General features: G+C 43.7%; 1 long non-coding RNA gene across 1 annotated transcript; it reads left to right on the top strand.

Annotated features, from left to right (window-relative positions):
* The first annotated feature begins 56 nt into the window (after positions 1–56).
* On the top strand, positions 57–18,614 carry LOC143841738 (uncharacterized). Its single transcript, XR_013232772.1, has 3 exons — positions 57–198; positions 16,617–16,874; positions 18,289–18,614. It is a non-coding gene; the product is annotated as an uncharacterized LOC143841738 (long non-coding RNA).
* Positions 18,615–18,910: the final 296 nt, after the last annotated feature.

Here is an 18,910-nt window from a genome sequence, read left to right as displayed (position 1 = left end):
CAAGGGCATGAGAAGGAGAAATTGGCTGCAGGTGCAGCCCCAGAGGCCTTTGTTAGTGCTCATGAGGCTTCAGGGGAATTGGCTGAGTATGTGGCAGCTGCTCCAGGAACTTAGAAACAGGCTAGTGAAGAGATGGTTGGGTTCTCTTTTCAGGCTGCATGTGGGACGGACAGACACCCGGGGATCAGGAAGAACCAGGTATTATGAGCCTCTCTTCTCTCCAAATCTGAAATTCTGCAAGTCCAAGCAGAATGGGGAAAAGTGTGAAAAAATGGAGCTTCTGAGGGCATAAGCATGTGGACCCCTGAATTCTCCCCTAATGTTTACCTGTTGTTAGTTGAAGCTTTTTATATTATTGCTTAGCATACTTGTATCTGATGAAAGGAAAAACAGAATAATTGTTGAACATGCTGATTAAGCTTTTCCATCATCACCTTATTGTCTTATTTTATTTATTAATAAAATGTCCCAGCCTTGCTTTTGTCTCCATGAATGGTGAGAAAGTTAAAGATGAGCTTATCCTGTAAACTGAGATGTGAAATCACACTCTTGCCAACTTAATTTTCTTTCCTCTGTTGTTACAAGAGCTTTTTTGACTGCTTAATTATTTATCAGATTTTTTTAAAAGATAAATACCAACAAAAAAAGCCTCTCAGGAACCCCACTATGTATGTCACAATGACAAAAATTGAATTGTGTAAGCAAAAATCTCTGATACCGTTTCCACTGGTTATGTTTTCATGACACAAGGATAAATTTGGTCGGCTGAAGTTCAGAATAATATTATAGCTGACATGTTCATTTTTAAAATGCTCCATTTGACACTAGTATGAATCCTTTCTCTTTATATGCATATCAATTGTGGAATATACAGTAAACCAGGGGTAGTCAAACTGCGGCCCTCCAGATGTCAATGGACTACAATTCCCAGAAGCCCCTGCCAGCATTTGCTGGCAGGGGCTTCTGGGAATTGTAGTCCATGGACATCTGGAGGGCCGCAGTTTGACTACCCCTGCAGTAAACACTATTGTAGAAATGTATTTAATAGTTTATTGAATTTTAATTATATCTATAAAATAAGCCAGCTTTGTGTAGTGGTTAAGAGTGGCAACTTCTAATTTGAGGAGTTGAATTTGATTTCCTGCTCCCTCACATGCAGTCAGCTGGGTCAGGGGTAGTCAACCTGTGGTCCTCCAAATATTCATGGACTACAATTCCCATGAGCCCCTGCCAGTGTTTGCTGGCAGGGGCTCATGGGAATTGAAGTCCATGAACATCTGGAGGACCACAGGTTGACTACCCCTGAGCTGGGTGACCTTGGGCTTGTCACAGCCCTGGTGGTGCTCTGATCAAGTAGTCCTGTCAAGAGCTCTCTCAGCCTCACCAGCCTTCCAGAGTGTCTCCTTATGCTGTATTCAAGTATAAGCTGTGGCCAATTTCCCCCCAGTTCTGTCTTTATGGAGTTTTTCCTCCCTCCCCTTATACCTACCCTTGTGTCCTCAGACTGCAGTAGTCACTCAGTGGAACTGAGAGAGCTCTGAGAGAACTGTGACTGGCCCAAGGTCACCCAGCAGGTTTCATGTGGAGGAGGGAGGAATCAGACCCATTTCTCCAGATTAGGGTCTGCAGCTCTTGACCACTACGGTGTCTGCTGTGCCATTAACTTCAGCATTCATGGCAATGGAAAGATGCACCCATAGTCTAAACCAATCAAGCTTGGTTTAATTTCAAAAGGAGGACAAAAATGAGAGGACTAGTCAGAAGGATGTTAAAAAGGATAATGATGAAGAGAGTCAAGCCTTGGAAGCTTTTCAGAATTACACTAAATGAGACTCAGCTGGAATGTATACCTCAAGTCACAGAAAGTATTGTGTCTAAAAGGATGCCTGCATGGTTCATAGAAAGCCATGAAAGAAAAAAAGGGCTTTCTTTAAAAAGTAGAAGGTGTGCCTGACTGAGGTGCTGCATGGGTTTTTGCAAAGCAAATTTGATAATGAAGTGAGCAAAAAGAATATTTGAGGAGGAGACTGGTAGAAACATCAAGACAAACAGGAAACATTTATTTAAATGCATCAGGAAACCCACCAGGGAGACAAGTTGGCCATGGACAACAAAAGGAAAATGGGGAGGTGTCAGAGGAACTTAATCAATTTTTTTGTGGAAGAAGTGAAGCGCTTGCCCAATCAGAGCCACTATTTTGAGGAAGAACTGGGTCAAAATGAATTAATAAGATCCCCTGGAATTATTGTTCATCTCCATACTAAAGAGTTCAGTTGTTACCATGAAGAAAATGGCTGCTTGGTTTTTATTTATTTATAATATGATCCTGGCCAGGTCGAGTACTGGTACAGTCATTGTAAAATTACAAGAATCCATATTAAAACGCAGTTTTAAACCCCACAATACAACCCACATAAAATTATGTAACGTGGTGATAACCGCCCAGCAAGTGAACTCCATAGTTTTATATTCCACTGAGCTCCTCACTACCCCAAATCCTGCCCACCCCATCTTCTCTCCCCCCCCCCCAACATTAAAGCAGAGGCACATGGGACATCGTTCTGGATTGTTTGCTCCGCTCCCACTCCAAAATCGCTAGATACCATTTCTAAATAAATCAATATTGAAATTGGAGTGGGCCATGGTGCTTATATCTAAAGTACAGTACCAACCAACTTCCTTTCTGATTTATAAAGCTGCACCAATTACGGGTCAGGATCTAGCAGCTGCCCTTGATCAGTGCTCCTCTGAAGGGATGGTATTTCATTTTCATGTACAAATGACTGCACCATGAAACACTCATCCCGTTTTTTCACCCTGGGGTATGGGGGCAGGGAACCCAAGACAGCCAAATAACTATATGCAAATGCTTAGGCGAAAACAGGTGGTGAATGGTTTTATCCATGAACTGAGCCGCTACAGTGTAGTTTGATGTGATTGAAAGCGACATGTAATGCTTCTGCCACACACTTCCTGATTACTGTATTTGCCGGCGTATAAGACGACCCCCCAACATTTCCACTCAAAATATAGAGTTCGTTACATTACATTATAGTAATATGGGCCACTATGGGCAGCTATGTCTATCCCAACTGAAGTGCACCCGGCGTATAGTATGCCTCCACCCCATTTGGAGGCATGTTTTTCAGGGGGGGGGAAAGTAGTCTTATACACCAGCAAATACTGTATTTACACTACCTCATGTTTGTGACAAGGCACGGGGAAGTTCCACTCCTGTTGCCTTGGTAGTCTCGTTTGTTTCCCCACACGTACCCAGCTTTTTGTGGATTAAAAACATTTGATGCGTTTTGTGGCTTGAGTGACAAGCATCCAAGGATGGGTTCAATGAGATATTTCCAGGATTCCAGAAAAGCTGGGAGAATAAAGGTACACATGATAGAGCACCCATACTGCCTTGCCTTGGGCGTGTTTATGACTGTTGTCTACTGCAGGGGTAGTCAACCTGTGGTCCTCCAGATGTCCATGGACTACAATTCCCATGAGCCCCTGCCAGCAAACTCTGGCAGGGGCTCATGGGAATTGTAGTCCATGGACATCTGGAGGACCACAGGTTGACTACCCCTGGTCTACTGAGCAAGGGAACTGGCAACAGTGCCTCATAGGAGATGCAAGCAGAAGCAAAAGGCTATATAACTCTCGGTCATAGTTAGGGCCGCCTGCTGTTGTGTGCCACTACTGGCAGCCATAACTTCTGCTTCCTTTTAGTTGCTCGGTTGAGCTTGTTGGATCTTTATTCTCGTTCTAGATTAGAATGTCGTAATAGGATCATAGCTGCCACAAATCCCCTGTGGGTGGGCAGATGAGATACCCCCCCCCAAAAAAAAAACCCAAATAGGCATGTATTTTTGCATGAATGGCATCTTACCCTTCCCATTATCAGTGTTGTAGTATTGGCTGTCTTCCAGAGTGGTGGGCTGTCAGGGTCCGCAGGGTCTTTGCCACGCTTTGGGTCCGCCACGTTGTTCGGTGAGGGAGACCCGGGACTAGAAGGCTTTATCTGTAGGAAACAGCGTCTCAGAACGGAGTCGGTACTCTCTCTCCTGCTCCTGGGTTCAGGGTAGTTCCTTCACTACACCTCCACCTCCAACCCCGTCTCCTCATTGACGCTTCCTTAAGTAGCCTCTCTAGCCCCTGTCTCCACCCTCCGGGCTTCTCAGGCGGACCTCGCCCTTCCGGGACTCCGCGTCTCTCCGCCCCCACCCCACCCTGGGTTTCTCCCTTGCTCTCCCCGCTTGTACTGACTGCCCCTGTGCTACCGTTTCCCCCACCCCTGGCGAACTGATTCCCCACATCCCTTTATGTAAGTTTCGTATCCAAAGAGGGTCTGTCGGGATCTCTTCCTCTGTATCTTCCTTTCTTAGGTTTCCGCTCCTGTCCTCACGCTCCTTCTCCGGACCCCCCGCGCTGCCCAAACTAGTCGTTCTCGACATAGGCCATGCAGAGTTTTTGGGGGAGGGGGATCTGCAGAATTTGGTATGTTCATTCTTAGGCAGGCAATATTTGGATGTCTGGAGTTCAATCTGGAGTTCACTCTCAGGGCTGCTTATTTGACCAAATGACTGGTGGGGATGAAGAAGGCATCATTTCATTGAAGGGGCTCAGCTCACTCCTGGCCATTTATGGCACCTAACGGGAATTTTCTCCTGGATCTGTATTGCTGTCCACTGTGTCCAAGCCAAACCACAATGAAACAGCACAGGAGAAGGCAACAGAGTTACATCCCTTGCTTGGGATGAAGACAATGGCCCAGCTGGATCCAAGTGATGGCAAGTGATGACCCTGCTTGATCAAGAATGGGGGAAAGTGGTTCCTTTCAACACTCCCCATGCTGCATAAAATGGTGCTCTAGAGCAGGGGTAGTCAACCTGTGGTCCTCCAGATGTCCATGGACTACAATTCCTATGAGCCCCTGCCAGCATTTGCAAATGCTGTCATGGGCTCATAGGAATTGTAGTCCATGGATGTCTGGAGGAACACAGGTTGACTACCCCTGCTCTAGAGTCCTTCTCCTCCATCTACAGCAATAGCTTTTGGGAGTATGCAAGAGATGGCCAGTGGAAAAGTGAAGTGCTAAAACCTGCTTCCTCCAACTTGCTCCATCTGGATCCTACCACATGTAGACTGTTAAAACTGGCTTCAGCATTGGGCTAGCCACTCCAGATTGGAAAATTCCTGGAGATTTGGAGGCTGAGCTTTGGCAGGGTGGAGTTTGGGAAGAGATCACAGCAGGGATGGGATGCCATAGAATCCATACTCCAAAGCTGCCATTTCCTCTAAGGGAATCAATCTATGTAACCTGGCGTTCAATTAAAATTCCGGTAGAACCATACTTAGAGTCACAGGATCATTTAGTTGGAAAGGATCTCCACAGTCATCTAGTCCAACCCCCTGCAGAATGCAGGAAATTCACAACTACCTGCCCGCCCACAGTGACCCCAATTGGGCCCGAAATCTGAGCACAAAGGGGATAATGCTAATTAGGGCAACTCAGAAGTCCCATTGTAGTCCACTCTACCTAAGGATTGCTGCCTTAGGTCATTTAGAAAAGTGTCTTTTATTGCTCGGAGGCAGTACATTCTTTGGAGACTGCTGTTTTACTTGAACAGAGACTGGGAAGATCTCTGCTATAGGTTCTCATTTCATTCCCCCTTCCCCAGTACAAGCAATTGGTTTTCTCACTGACTGCAGGAGAGAGGCATGGCATTTTCAGGAGCATTAAGGTGGTGAGTCTCATTCAGCTTCTTCCAGAAAGCAGCAGAGAAAAAGAGGGCAGGGAGTTCAACTCAGACACCAAATTGGCTCCTAAACTTGAGCTCCCCTTTGTTAAGCTTAACGAGGGACCTTGTTAGGAAGATCATTAAGGTGGTCCCTGAAGAAAAACCTTTGGGCATTTCTTTTTTCCCTAAGAAAAGTAACTGAGGTGAGCATCAAAAAGCAACGCTTGAAAAGGAGCAAGTAAAAGAAATGCACTGAGTCTGGACTTTCAAATCATCTTAGAAAAAGGAGGTGTGTAGAAAGGGGATCAAGGCAGGGAGTCAGTCAAACTCTTTCTTACACAACTTTTCTCGCTGAGCTTTATGGCAGGTGGATTTAGCAGCAGGGACAAGGCGGTATTAGACTACAAAGTCGGGTTTGTAGATTAAACTGGGATCAGACGCACCTCACATAATTGAAGGCAGGGATGAAATGAGCATTTCCCCCCCTAATGACTTGAGAGAATGTGTAGTACTTGACAGCACGTTCGACTCTGGGCTGCTTCGCAGTGGTACAATGTCTGTGGTGACATACTGATGTTGCTGAAGCTTGTCCTCCTTCGGATTAAAGTATGATCTTAAGCCACTTATGAGTTTTCCCCTTCAAAGAGAGGTGAACATCAGGACATTCCATCTCTTTCAGTCTCCAATGTATTTGTTGTGGCTGCTCTGGTGGGCAGGAAGATGGAGGCAGATCAGAGATAAGAGATTCCAGACCTCCTTCACTTCTCTGTAGAATCATAGAATCATAGAGTTGGAAGGGGCCATACAGGCCATCTAGTCCAACCCCCTGCTCAACGCAGGATCAGCCCAAAACATCCTAAGGCATCCAAGAAAAGTGTATATCCAACCTTTGCTTGAAGACTGTCTTTCCCCTTGGGGCTGTTGCATATCCGTGGAGCCCAGTGCACTCTGGGAAATATAGTATCCCCTCCAAAGCTTAAAGTTAGACGTAGTTTCTGGAAGGAGGCATCTTCTCCCTTAACATTTCAAGTAGATGGATTCTGGTGTGTAGCCGTGTTGGTCCAAAGCAGGAGAAGAATGTTTTCAGTCCTGTGACCTTTAAGACCAACAAGGTATTAGCTTTCGTGTCCCTGAGAGCAAGCCCCGTTGAATCAATTAAAGTGCCTATCTTGAATAAAACTGTGTTGGTTTTACAGGTGCTACAGGGCTCAAATTTGGTTCAAATTTGGAGGAGAAACAGAAAGCAAAGAGGGAGTCAGGCAAATGCCACATGTTCTGGGAACTATTTTTCACACTGTGCACCATGTTAGAACCACCTGATAAGCACTCTGTTGGAAACCAGATCAAGATGGGTAGTCCTGTCAGTCTAGCTATGTTAGTTAAAAAAGAGAGAGAGAGAGGAGAGAAGTCCATAAAGACAACCACCATTTGTGGCAGAGCATGGGCTTCTCATAAGTCACTGCTCTGAAGAAGTGAGCAGTGACTCATGAAGGCTCATACCCTGCCGCAAATGTTGTCAGTCTTTAAGATGCTACAGGACTCTCCTTCTTTAGGAATCCAGTGATCCATAGGAAGTGGAATTACTAAAAGACGTGAATTAGATTGTCGGAGAAATCCTATGCATCTAATCTGAGAGATTGGGTCTTTAATACTGATGCCATATTGGACAGGCAAACAATAATAAAATCTAACTTTTCTCCTTTGTTTAAACTATTCAAAACAGCCCATCTCATATCAGACTTTAGTAGCCATTTCTGTACAAAAACTTTGAATGGCGTTTGCTCATTTACGCTTTCAGGTTATGCCATCAGCCCTACTCTCAGGCTGTTTTTCCGGTGTACCTTTTGCCCTTCACCTATGTATTTGTAGAGAACCTGCTGTTGAAGACCTTTATCATTATGTTTTGGATTGTCCAGTATACGTGGAGCCAAGAACCAAATATATTGAGAGATTTTGAGTGGCAAGAACTTCTTAGCGAATTTGGACAAAATAGTCTTTTTATTATCGGATACCAACCCCATAATTAGTTATGTTTCACTATTTGTATTAGCAGCAAGGAAAATTCAAGCCAAAATTACCCCACCAGAGAGCTAGAAACCTGAATTCTTACTGTCTTTTATTATCTCTGGACTACCGCATGTATTGTTCCAATTCTTTTACTGTTTTTATATCAACTGATATGATATTGATTGCATTGTAATGGCCTATGGCTGGAAACAATACAGTCTTATACATACATATTACCATATATAATGCAAGTAAAACAAATCCTAAAATAAAACTTGAAACCAGAAGTTATTTTTCTTCCAAACTTTGTATTTTTAAGGCAGCGTTGCAAAAATGAGCAAGCAGAATTATTATCGGGGGTGTTATCACTTAATGACCTCTTTACCTGATTCTAAGACTAATTTCATCTAACTTTATTTTTAATCTTTTTTTATCACATGCTTATGTATGAAAAACATAGATTGTGCCATGCCATTCATTAAGAACAACCAAAATAAAACAAAACAGTGTGCAAGCTTTTGGCCACTCTAGAACCATTTAGCAGGCTGGAGATTAAAAAATGGGACAAGGTGATCTTAAGTCCTCTAATGTACATTTGATGCATAATGTAAGGTAATTCTCAATAGGTGGAGCATAAAGGTGCATTCCTAAGTCACCTTTCTCCCCCTTCCCCCTTTGAACTACCAACCTGATGAAGTCTTTCAGAAAACTCAAGTTTGCGTGCTGTTTTGTCTGATTTTGGTTGATTCATGATCAAAGGAGTGATATACTTCTATATTTGTATTTGACTTTGGACCAGCATGGTTACCTACCACAGTGGTCCCCAACCTTTTTATCACCGGGGACCGGTCAACGCTTGACAATTTTACTGAGGCCCGGGGCAGTAGTGTTTTGCCGAGGGATGTCGCCATCGCCACCTGAGCCCCGGCTCCACTTGTTTTCCCGCCGGCGCCCCTGACATCCCGCCACCCACTGGGGAGCGCTGCCAGCAGCAGCTGCACAGTGCCACGCCGAGATGGAGCCCCAGCCGTGGCAGCCGCTGGAGAGCACAAAAGTGGCAGGGCAGCCCCCGAGGCAGCAGTTGGGGAGGAGGACGAGGAGGAGCACGGGCCGGTATCGACTGATCCACGGCCCGGTACCGGTCCCCAGACCGGGGGTTGGGGAACACTGACCTACCAGATTAAGAGCTTTTAAAACTTCTTCATATTTTACATTTTGTAGACATTAGATTTATTATTCCTAAACCAAAACAGGTGAAGTTTCAGATGGCTCATGGGTGAAAAATTTGGAAAATCAGATGAATGAGATAACAATTAACATTTTACACCTGCAGAATTTAATTTGCAAACCAATCCTTGGGCTGAAAAGTTTGAAACAATTTGAGACTACTGGCTGATCCAATCAAAAATCTTGAAATTATACAGTTTCTATGAACACCTGGTTTGGTGCATACATATATTGGCCACATCCCATTTCAATGTGAGTCAAAGTCTTAGAAATCTCATTTAAAGATAAATCATACTAGAAGGTAGATTCCTACTGGTTTTAATGGAAAAATCACATGTGGATGTAACCTGTTTCCCTCCTGCCCAACCAGGATAAATGTCCTAGAATGAGCATAGGAAAGCTTGGGAAAACATTGCCGGTCTCAAAGCAGGGAAATTCTGAAATTTTGCAAACCCATCCTCTCTTTGAAGTTCTCTTTGGATCCAAATGGAATTAATTCAAAGAGATTGTTGCACTTCAGGGAGAGTGTGGGTAAATAGGAATGAATGGAATTCCTATTAAGCATGCTAGAAGTCCTTTGATAGAAAAAGGATTAACGAAGATACCAAATAGGAACATTTTGTTTGCTAGGATGATGTCCTGGTTTGATGAGATCTTTCTCAGACACTTCCATGTTGAGTCATTATCCCCTTACTGCTGCCCTGGAAAATTAAACCAGGTAGTGAGATGGCAGAATAATTGCTTCACTGAGAGGTCTCCAACCTTCCTGACTCATCTTTTCTGATATTTACAAATGAGCAGGGTTTGGTTCAAATCCTGCCCAGCAAATTTCTGGCTGCAACTATTTAGAGGGTTATGAGAGGGATCAAGCCCTTTCCTGTTCAGTCAGGGACATGTAGAGGGATGCTGGTAAAATTAATCATCACCTTAACTTTCTCCCAATAATTATGATATGGATTTAGTGTGTATCTCAACTCAAAAATTCGTTAACAAGGAAAGCTTGATTGTGCTTTACCAGCAGCACAATCAAGGATTAAAATGGTATGCATTATGTAAATGCTGTTTTGATTGTGTATTCTCATGTAGATTGAATTTTCTTCAGCATTAGCAGGAGAGGAAATGGCATTCCAGGCTAGGTACTCCGTTGCTCCTGAAAGACCCCTGCAGGAGGAGCGGCAACAGTGGCGGCACCCCCCCCCCCCGGCCAAGCTGCTCGCCTTGCTTCACCACTGTGAAAGGGTCATTCGACCCACAAAGGGGTCCTGACCCCCAGGTTGAGAACCACTGATCTAGGAAGACCCAGGTTATGTATGTGACCCTTTAGTTACACTGTTCCTTGAGGCTGTCTTCATGAATAGGCTTCCGCTCTGCACAAAATTATCTGAAATGACAGAAGGTCATAAAAAGAGTAAATCAATATGCAAGTATAAATCCTTTGAAGCATGCTTAACATGTGACTATGATAGGCAGAGGTTATGTTGCTACTTTGTAAACTCAAATACACAAGCATCATTGGGAGAGGGATTCTCTCCCTTTTTTTGTTCCCTTCCTCAGCTGTTTTCTCTCACATTTCCTGTCCTCCACTAGTCCTTTCGTTGGCTTTTCCATCCTCCTGCCATTTGATCTCCCTTTTGTTCCCACTCGAGCACTATCCTGACATTGATGATCCTGCACTGAACAGGAGGTTGGACTAAATGGCCTGTATGGCCCCTTCCAACTCCATGATTCCATGATGTTCTTCAGCTCTGTGAGATGGGATCTTTGTCAGATGCTTATTTAAAGTAGCAAGTGTCTCCACCATCATTCTGACCTTCCTGAAACACCTTAAAATTAAGAATATCAACAACCAACAACAGTAGCCTGCAACCATATGCGGTCTGGGATCAGTGTACCTGAGAGACTTTCTCTCTGCCTATACCCTCTAAAGAGCCCTGTGCTCTGCCACCACCAACTCGCTGGTGATCCCTGGCCCCTAAGAAACATGATGGACCTCAACCAGGGCCAGGGCCTGCTTGGTCCTGGCCCCTACCTGGTGGAACGAGCTACCTGAAGAGATCAGGTCCCTTCCTAAATGACCACAATTCCAAAAGGCATATAAAAGGGAGCTCCTCCACCAGGCCTTGGGTTGAAGCCAGCTGACTCAACATCATCTATTGGTCCCCCAAACACCCCCCTCCATGACCTGAGCCATGCTGACCTCCCATGGGTTCATGTTAAAAGTGGAGAGTTGTTGTCACACTGTGAATCTGTTGTAGTATTTTGTTATAATCTGTTGAGATCAATTTTGGGACCATTGTTATGATTGTTGCCGCTAGATTATGATGTAGGTTCAGGACGTTTTATGTTAACTGCCCTGAGCCTTATGGGAGGGTGGTATAGAAATTCAAGAAAATAAGATAGATTGGTAGGTAGATAAGTAGGTAGGTAGATAGATGATAGATAGGATAAATTGATAGATGATTGATAGATATTATTATATGACAGTCAGACAGACAAATCAAGCAGTCCAGATGAAGCATAGGGGAATTAACATTGAAATGCACAGTCTCTCCTTTGTTCAGTTTATTAGAATGTCCATCTCTCATGGAAATGAAGCACCAGAAAGAAGCCTGGCTCATGTGGTCGTTGAAGAACCTGTTGGTGAATTCCTCTTCTCCTTCGATTTGTGTTTTTCTTTTATCCTCCAGTATATTAGAGGACACTTCATAGCCTGTGGCAGAAAGTGATGGAGTGGAGACAGTGATGTCCCTGCCACATTTCCTTAAATAAGAATATGCAGTTGTCTGTGGATGATCAGAGAAGGGCTTTTTTCATCTTCTGCTTTGGTGAAGAGGCGGTCAGTTTCTTGTTAGTTTGATGGATGTCCTCTTCAGGGGTAGTGTTGAGAGACACAAATTATCAATGTGCCGTTCATATCTATCCAACAACATGACCCCCAACACAAAAACATATAATGCTAGTGAGGAGGAGGGGGGGGGGGAGATTTAGTGCCAGAATTAATTCCTTTAGTGTTCTTCACCATGACTGCTGACCTGTTCATATCCAGATCCACACATGCTTATGCATGTCTCCTAATCCATAACCCCATAAGAGTTATGATCTCTTACTCCCCGGCCATAAAAGCATTGTAAAACCACTGAAACAAATGTGTCTTTTGCTTATTCTGTCACTCACTAGCAAGCAAAACACTTGCAAGCAACACTGCTACCCACTTGAATCTATCAGCATGGTGTTTGAGTAGACATGAACAACAAAATCAAAGCCATCTGATCAGGGGATCCACTTGAGTACAATCAAGGAGTTGGTGGAGACAGTTTGAGCAAGGTACATTTGCTTGGTGACCATGTTATTATTATTATTTAGACTTTTAGCCCGCTACTCCCTATAAAGGCTCGTGGTGGGTTACAACAATAACCCCCCGATAAAACAATATATAATTAGAATATAACCCAAGTATCTGACGGCGGACTAAAATACCAATCCATCCATTGTCTGACAAGGGGGAGTGATGTTCTCAGCAAAGTCCTAGGCATCCCCACTTTGGTGTAGCTTTGTCGATGACTGCATATGGCACTCACAAGGCTGTAACCACACAATAGCGGGGCCATGATGAGATCTTTTGTGAACTTACCAAGAGACTATTTATTTTGCAGAGTCGGCTAAACCTCAGCATGCATTGCTTTGCTAACCATTTTGCAGGATGAAGCACTCCAGTTATAGAACAGGTCATTTCCCTGCATTGTTTCTAAAATCAGCCACATTAAAAAGTGCATTAGCAACACCGAAAGTAGGTGGGCAGTAGAATCAGTCGGTGGCCCCTCAGAGCTGCCCATTTCATTTAGCCAAAGAACAGTGAGAAAATGATTCCCATTTCATTATTTCAGAAAGTGAATGGTCCATTGCCATTTTAGAATGCTTTTTGCGTGATAGTGGGCCAGTGTGCGAGAGAGATATGTCGCGTTCTTGCCAAGTTCCAGGCACTCGGTTTGATGCAGCTGTGTACTGGAGCTGGCATCACAAAAGAAGCTGCAGGCAGAAGCATGTTTAGCCAGCAGCAATAGAAAAGCCAGCCGTTTAGCAGAATCATGATTTTTCATTCCCTGCACACTGTGCTTCTGTTCTGATATGCTTCTTGAGCAATGAGCCTTCTGCTTGTCGTCTGATACCCATTCAGGGGCTTTTCAACAGGAATGGCTGTCTGCAGATTCGAATTCTGCCTTTATGCTCCATCCCCCAACAATGCAGCTTTCTTAAATTGAATTGCAATGTCATGTGTGACTTGTGCAGGGTGGGGCTTTGGGTTCAAGCACTGATCAACCCTTTTTCCCCTTCGTTACCTGGAATTATTGATTGCCATGTTTTTATGAGTTGACAATGAACTATTTCGATGGAGGTGAAGTCCAAGATATTTAAGGGACTTAACCTGTTCTACATCTTGTCATTCTCCTGACCACTTGTGCATTTTCTGCACTTATTTAAAGACTATGATCTTAGATTTGTTGGAACTGAGTTCTAACATGTTTGTTTATTTATTTATTATATTTATATACCACCCTCCCCAGAGGCTCAGGGCAGTTTACATAAAACATAGAAAACAATACAAGAAACTCACTTGTTGAGCAATATTCATACACACCATTTTTAGTAGCCTTTTTGGTCTTATACGGGCATGCGCGGGAATAATTGTGTCATCAGCGTAGAGGAGTATAGGTACTCTCTTGAAGGCAATTGATGGGGCATGATCATCTCCTGAAAGCAAAGTGGAGGCTAGATTGTACAATAAAAGATTGAAATGGATGGGCACAATAGGGAAACCCTGCTTTACACCTTTGTTGGTGGAAATCTTTTCTGGCAATTTCCCATCTCTGGTTATACTTGATTTGACAGGTAGTGGAGGAATGAAATTGTATTATGAGAGCTAGAAGATGCTACTCAATCAGTATTTTAGTTAATTTCCGCCATTTCTTGAGTGCCTTCCTCCTGCCATGAATGCCCACACACTTTCAGTTTTCTTTGCATCTTCCACCATCCTTTGGACTGACTTGAAATGTTGCCAGCCTTGAAAGGGGGGGGGGAATCCTCCACCTACCCCACTGCCTGGTAGTTCCTCCAAGCCACAGCCCATCCAAGTGGGGGGGGGAGCCCCTCTCATCTCCCTTCTCATTGCCAGCCTCCCAAAGGGGGGGAGGGAGGGATCTTATTTCATCATGCAAGCAGGGATTTCCCTCCTCATGCATCCCCCCACCTGCTCTACTTGGCACATAGCCCATGTAGCTGCTGATCACAAACTAGGATGATCATTGAAGCATGCCTTCCTCCTCCCCCCCCCCCCAAAATGTGACCCTGCCAAGAAGATTCTATAAGAGTCCTGTGACTGGAAAAGGATGAGGAGTCTTTGGCTGGAGAGCTATGCCACTTTCTCTTATGCACCTTGCTCCTGACTGCTGGTATTGAAAATATGTTCATTGACAGCTGCCAAGCACAGCTTGTACTTTTGGGAGGAGTCAGATTTCCCCCAAGGAACACTCCAATTGTGGGAACACTTTTTTTTTTTTTTTTTTGGTAGCCCAATGTGGTCCATTTCCCTTCTGAGCTGCTACTGTTTTCTGGACAAATCACATGGCTGAATTGGGGTTGCCAATTCCAGGTTGAGAAATTCCTGGAGATTTTGGGGAATTGAGCCTGGAGGGCAGGGTTTAGGGAAGGGAAGGACCTCAGTGAGATATAGTACCACGGTGTTCATCCTCCAAAGCAATATTTTTTTCTGATGAACTGATATCTTTCATCTAGAGAAGAATTGTAAAAGTGGGAGATCTCCAGGCCCCACCTGCCTATTGGTACTATCTACACAGCAACTGTTGTCCTAAAAAGAAAGATGATGAATTATATGCACGTTTTTTGTTATCTCAAAATGAATTTAGTTATGTTACAGTTCTCCACAAAAACATGCATATGTTTCTGTCTTGTATTTCATTCTGCTTTTGATGCAACCTGGGCCCAGCCTTCAACTCCAAAGCATGACGCTGAAATAGAAGAAAGAAAAACATATGCTTTTGTTGAGAATTAATCTTTATAAAAAAATAACTTACGTGGATCATAACATAACTAAATTCATTCTGCAATAACAAATAATACGCACAGTTTTGGTTATCTGGCTCTTAAGGTCAACAGTTGCTTATGTGTATACGACTTCCATTTTCTGCCTGTTGTTTCCTGTGTATTGTCTTGTTTGCCTGATTGCCCACCTGCAGGTTGGCAACTCATAATCCTGCCCAGTCAGTGAACAGAAAGATGTCACTGACTGTGAAGGCAAGTAGATGTGTTTGCCAACACTCTTACAAGGTAGTATCGCAAAAGCACTATAAAAGGAGGAGGCAAACTGGGAAGGGAGCCGCTTCTCGTCACAGGAGAAGGTGGACCATTGAGCATCTCAGCTGTGCAGCCAGGCTGGGAGAGTCTATGGAGTTTTGTTTTTTAAGCAAATATTTTGAAACTGGGAAATGGGAACAGATGAAGACTGTAAACCAAATAAGGGGGAGCAGGGCAATGGTGTGGAGTGGGAGGCAAGAGTCCAATGAAGACAGTAGATAAGTGGAGAAATATCCTCTGAAGGGTGTAAAAGGGATGGAGAGAACAAATCCAATGGAATTTTTATGCTTCTGTTTTAACTTTGGCTTCTTTAAAAATTATTTTTATTTTTAAGATATGCAGAAAAGAAAAACAGTGTTCGATTACAATCGATTGGCTTCTGATTGATTCTGGCGGGGTGGGGGAGTGCCTCAAAAGCTCTCTCATATAAGCTGGAGAGAAAGCAACCAGAAAGTAAGCTGAGAAGCTGAAATGAGGGAAATCAAGGTAGAAGGCAAATTTAACCCCAACTGAGATATGTATTGAAAGTGAAAGCAAAGGCAGAATGGGTAAAAACACCCTATGGAAATGCACTGCAAAAGCAAGGGAAACTGCCAATGCAAAAAAGTTCCACAGTGCTACGAGGGAGGGAGCTATATAGCTTTTGGTATTTGCTGACACTCATGTACATCACAATAAAGCTGTGGCCAGAACATGCCCCAAAGCATTGTTGTCCAAGTCCTCTGTACAACCTGGCAATTCCAGCCTGCAAGGTAACTGCCATTAAGAAACAGATTTGGAATATTTAAATTAAAATCTATTTATTAATTATGTTTTTCAGCCTCCTTCTTAAAAGGCTTATAGAGGGAACCTGGTTTTGGGGAGAAGTAGCCTTTGTGTTTATATCTCAAATAGGCTACCTTCTCTTCTTGTACTGATGCAGGAAACATAAGCATATAATCTGAAGCAATGGCAAGGACTCCTGTCCAAAGGTCGTAATATCCCCCCCCCCAACTGTTGAATTTCATGAGGCATCTAAGAAGGGGGAGAAGCACCCAAAGCAGCCACTCATGGGTGATCAGACCCAGGGGCTGAGAAGATTGTCTGTGCAGCCTTTGTGTGAAACAGAAGGATTCAGGAGGAGAAGGCTGTGGTATTTGCGTAAGGCCTTAAGAACTGCTCCACATCCAAATGGGCATTTTGACTAAACAACAGCAGCAACAGAAAACACCTACAGCACTAGCAGTAAATGATTTGCTGAGAGCTGCTCTAAACATATCATATGTTTTATTGCAGTTTGACTACTGGGCAATGACCTCTGGCTTGCCTTCTGACTCTGCTGTCATCCTTCATGGCTGTTTCTCTTATGAGGTTCTGAGTACAGCATGATGCCGTTTGCCTTCCACTCTTGTTGGCTGTTCAGCTATGGCGGAAGTTGTCGATCCACAATTTTGGGAGTGGAACTTCTGCTGGCGAGGAAAAATAGATATGTTTTTTTTCCTCTGCATAAGAATGAGACTCTGATGGGCTGAGTTGTCACTTCTAATACACTATGTAAGTATTACGGCTCAGTCCAGACACGAGGGTAGGGTTGCCAGGTTCTCCTCCCACGCCTCCTGGCTATGGGCAGGGAATGGGGAGTGGAGCTGCCAAAGCCAGCTTGGGAAATTCCTGAAGATTTGAGGATGGAGCGGGGGTGGGGAGGGAGTCTTTCTTTTACTGAAATGTAGTTCCTCTTACGAACAAAAATTGCACCAATTTCTTCTTGAGAGGAGTTTGTTATCAAGAGAGCTCATGAAATGAATAATTCATCCTTCCCCGAGCAGCACAGTCACTTTAAATAAAGATCTGGCTTAGTGATGAACCACTGTTTGTAGAAGCTGATGTTGTTAATACACATGTCAGGAAGAAAATAGACAACCGTTTCCCTACTGGCCTCGTTCTAAATAACTGCTTTGCACAATTTTATCCTGCCTTTCTTCCAAAGAACATATGTGGTCCCATTTCATTCCCAGGACAGCCTTGTAAAGTAGGTTTTGCCAAGAAATAAAGCAACTGCCCCAAGGTTGCCCAATGAGCTTCACAGCTGAGGAGGAACCTGACTTCAGATCTCCCCAGTATGAGACGCTGGAAGGTTGTGCATGGCCAAAGTCACCACATATCTCTTGGCTGCACAGTAACATCCAGGGCCAGATTTGGAAGCAACTGTGGCCCTGGAAGGGACTCCTAGCACCATTAGAGGAAGGGGAAATGAGGCAGAAGGCCTGTCCCTTGCCCGGCCCCCCAGAAATGGAAGGGGGAGAGTGAAAGAGCAGGCCCCCCACCTGACTTGTGTTGCCCACTTTTCCCCATCCACTTTAAGAGGGGTGAGAGTGGGTGGGTCCAGTGAGTTGGGGCTGCTGGATGCCGGTGATAGAAACTCTCAGCATTTAGTGGGGGCCACCAGATCATCGTGAGTCAAACTCCTGCTCATTTTGTACTTATCTGCCTTGGATAGGGCTGTCATGGATAGCCAGCTCTCATCCTCATGGCTAGACATCAGCTACCTGCTGAAAGTGATGAAGAATTATTGCAGGATTAAGTCTGAGCATCTGGCATTTAACGTTAAAGCCTCTTGAGGGAAGTTGTGGGGTGCGGATGTAATGTAAGCTGTACATTGGTAAGATGCCACCTTGCTTGAATCCTCAAAGCCTTGAATCCCTGGACCAGACTATCATGCTTGCCTGACTTTTGGAATCCTGAACCCTAGTCTGAAACAACTTTGTATCTTGTCTCCTCCCTTGAATTTGGCTATTTGATGCAAGGTTGTATTTGATGTATGGGTTGATTTAATTTGATACCCACACCTGGCCAGACCATTACATGTATAGAGACCATGCAACAAAATGCAAAATGTATTTAAAGACACTCACAAAACAAATAATTATCATACAAAATAAATAATTATCATTTCCTTTTTCTCTTGCAGTTATGGTAGACTGTGTACACTTTTTGGTACTTCTGTATTTGGGAAATGGCACAGATAAATGATGGTTCTGCTTATCCTGAGACTGATTGACATCAAATTTTGGCAGGACTGGGGACCCTACAAAATAATTTCACCACACTAGGTACTGATTGGAATCAAGTTATTTTTGTCAAGAAGAAAAAAAATTAAATTGTTTGAAATCAACACGCACAGAAATGTTAATATTCAACAGCAAAGCACTATAACTTGACCTCACATTTACTGGAGAGAAGGTAGTGAGTTCCCTGATTGTTTTAAAATAAATCTGATTGTTTTAAAATAAATCTGATTGTTTTAAAATGATTAAAATATTTTAACCATTGTTTTCTCTCATGATATGTTGTAAGCTACTCTAAGTCTACAGGGAAGGGTGGCATATAAATGTGAAAATAAATATTAAGTTTTTAAAAATTGAAAACAATCAAATATCAACTAACTAGACCAGCTGGTTCCAGTTGCCTCCTTCTCCAAGTCAAAAAAGCAGAGGCGGAATAAGATGTTCACTCAGGTGGACTTCAGCTGGATGGGCTGTAGACAGGGTGGCCAGCAAACTATAGTTTTTTCTTCTTTTTCTTAGCCTAAC

Source organism: Paroedura picta, chromosome 7 (genome assembly GCF_049243985.1).
Source record: "Paroedura picta isolate Pp20150507F chromosome 7, Ppicta_v3.0, whole genome shotgun sequence".
Classification (NCBI taxonomy): domain Eukaryota; kingdom Metazoa; phylum Chordata; class Lepidosauria; order Squamata; family Gekkonidae; genus Paroedura; species Paroedura picta.
This window is presented reverse-complemented; position numbering and strand designations above follow the sequence as displayed.